Raw genomic sequence first — 3101 nt, 5'->3', positions numbered from 1 at the left:
GTTTATGTTCGGGGAGTGGGCGGGGCTTACGAAGAAACTCCGCCCATTGCGCGCTCACGCAGCCTGCGTCTACACACATTCCGAGCACCCTACATGATAGACACGCCCTGATCTATCTATCTATCTATCTATCTATCTATCTATCTATCTATCTATCTATCTATCTATCTATCTATCTATCTATCTATGTATTGATATTGCGTCCATAGCTTTAAAAAAAGGTGAATAATGTATTTAAAACTAGGGATTATTAAAAATAAAAGAGTAATAAATTACTTATATTTTTTAAAGAAATGTTTAACATGATCCCAAAAGCTAGTTTTAGCACGATAATAACAAAATAGTAATTAGAAAAAAGAAAGAAGCCTTGCAGAAAACAGATGTTTTATTGTTTATTTTATTTTTTTCATCAGTGCTGGAACCTTATTTATTAATTTATTTATTAATTCGGTATTTCTCTTGCTTGTAATGATATTGTGTCCATAGCATCGATGTAAAAACAATTATGTCAGTAATTTACTTTGACACATAAATAAATATATATATATATATATATATAAATAAATAACAAAGCTGCCTAAAAATGCTGTCTAAGTACAATTTTGAAATGATTTTGCATCTAATATATGTGTGTAATCTGATTACATATAAATATTATAAATAGACCTACAGTTATTGTAATTTTAAAATAGACTCAATTTACCTGAATGTACCCTAAAATTTACCCTAATTAACCCCAGAAGTGTATATAATTGATAGACAGCCATCAGAAATGATGCAACTGTTTTTAAACAGCAAGAAGCAACAAGTGAAACAGATGCTTTTAGTCAAAGAGAATGTTATTTTAGACTCATTTTTGTGACAAAATGAATGAATCTGAAGCTGAAAGTTGAGCGGATCTGTTGAAGATGATGTTCCTGGTTCCTCGAGCACATATAGATCAAACATTGACTTCATATAAACACCTGGAAACAAGCTGAAATTGAAATATACAATCACTGAACACATGCTTTATGACTGCATTCTGTCAGCAGGATGAGCCTCTAAACATGTTTTATCATTATGAGTAAAGAATCTTTATATGCTTCCCAGAAACAATAACTTTTTTTTCTAATATGAATTGGATGTTAGCGTCCAGCTTTAAACATTTTAAAAACATTTGAATTCGGTTATTTGAACATTCCGTTTGATCATTCTGCGAACGTAATGGGAACGTTACTTTTGAATGTTTTCTGAACGTTCTAAAACCAAGAAAGTAACATTTGAAAAACGTTACAACTCACCATTCAACTGAAATGTATCAAAAAGAAAATTACAATGTACACTCTACACAAAATTGAATAAAAAGGTGCTTATAAGGTTCTTCACATTTTTGGTTCCACAAAGAACCGTTCAGTCAAAGAACCATCTCTTTCTTATCTTTTTATAATCTGAAAAACCTTCTTCTGATGTTAAAGCTTCTTTATGGAAACATTTAGACAAAACAACAACAACAACAACAAAGGTTGTTCTATGGCATCATGAAGCACCTTTATTTTTAAGAGTGTATAACATTTTGAGAGCATTAATAAATATCAGATAACGTTGAATGGACGTTCTATTAACGTTACTGGAACGTTCTGATAAAGTTAATAATTTTAAGGTCACCACATTGTTTCTCAGTACAGCTAAATAAAAAGACATCAAACTTCTGTAACATCAAACTTTATCAGCTTATTAAATGTTTTAAGAGGAGAAAGTAAATGAGTAACATTTATTTGATCTTCTTCTTGAATTCTCAAATGTGAACGAGCGCATAAAAACATCAAAGAAACTGAAATGATTTTCCAACTGTATAATCTTTCTTGATATTGTAGCTTTATTATTAAACATGCATGATACCCATATCTCAGCTGATATATAACCACTTGTGCACAAATATCCTCAGATATATAAATATTCAGCTTTTTTTTCGTCACAGAAAATCTATTGTTTAGAAAGAACTGAACTTAAACATATGAAATAGTAATAAAAATATTTTATAAAATAATAAAATCGCCATACAGAATATGTAAGATAATTTAAACAAATAGAGGGCATAAATGTCTTCATCTCCTGGTGAAAATCAGCATTAAGCATTAAAATATGGTCATTAAATCATAAACAAAAGAGATTCTAATAGTATTTGTTTATTTAATAAATTCCAATTTAATTTTCATTATATCATTTTTAATATATTTTATTACAGTTAATGTTAATGTTTTGTTATATTTAATAAATGGTTTTAAATAATAACCCTCATTTTGAGAATAATTATACATTTCATTGAAAAAATAAAATAAAATAAAAACATTTCATTTATGACCTTTGGCTGTGCGTGAATCACTATGAAAAACATTCAAGGAGGTCAAATCATATTTTGCTGTCAGTCTAAAAGGATAGAAGTCGTACACAGTGAATATCTTTTGCTTAACATGAAAATGTTTATATTTTTGGGATAGCAAATGTAAATTAAGGACTGTATCAAATACTTTAGTACATAATAATCTTTGTAATCTTAAGTAAATGTATGAAAACAAAGCCTTAGCTTTGTGTACAGTATGTTGGCGTTTCATTTGCTCAGCTCAAGTGTGTTTGTTCATAGTCCGGGATCTTCATGTACTGTACACTTGTGTCGATCCTTTAAACACAGACTCTGGAGACGGATGACACACATTCAGGTTAATGATTATTTCTGAGGAGACAGGAAGAACGTCTGGAGATTTCTGTGAAGAAACTGAAAGTGTGACAGAAAGAACCAGTGGAAAATCTGACGCAATATTATCTGGATCACTTAAATATTAAACAGAAGTTAAGATGGTTATGAGTCACAGTGATTATATAAAGAATACCTGTAACAATACAGACAGAAATAAGCATTGAACACTTAAAAAAAAAAAAAAAAAAATTTTTTAATAAAATAATCTGTTAGTTTGTTTTCAAAACAGGGTTACTATAATAAATTACAACCAAAACTAAAACTTAAAAAAACATTTGTTCCCTGAAAAAAATGCATTAACTATTAAATAATTAAATAATTAATATTAATTTAAAATAATATTTAATGTATTAATTTATTATTA

Source organism: Carassius carassius, chromosome 28 (assembly GCF_963082965.1).
Source record: "Carassius carassius chromosome 28, fCarCar2.1, whole genome shotgun sequence".
Lineage (NCBI taxonomy): Eukaryota > Metazoa > Chordata > Actinopteri > Cypriniformes > Cyprinidae > Carassius > Carassius carassius.
The sequence above is the reverse complement of the archived record's forward strand: the minus strand, read 5'-3'. Positions refer to the sequence as shown.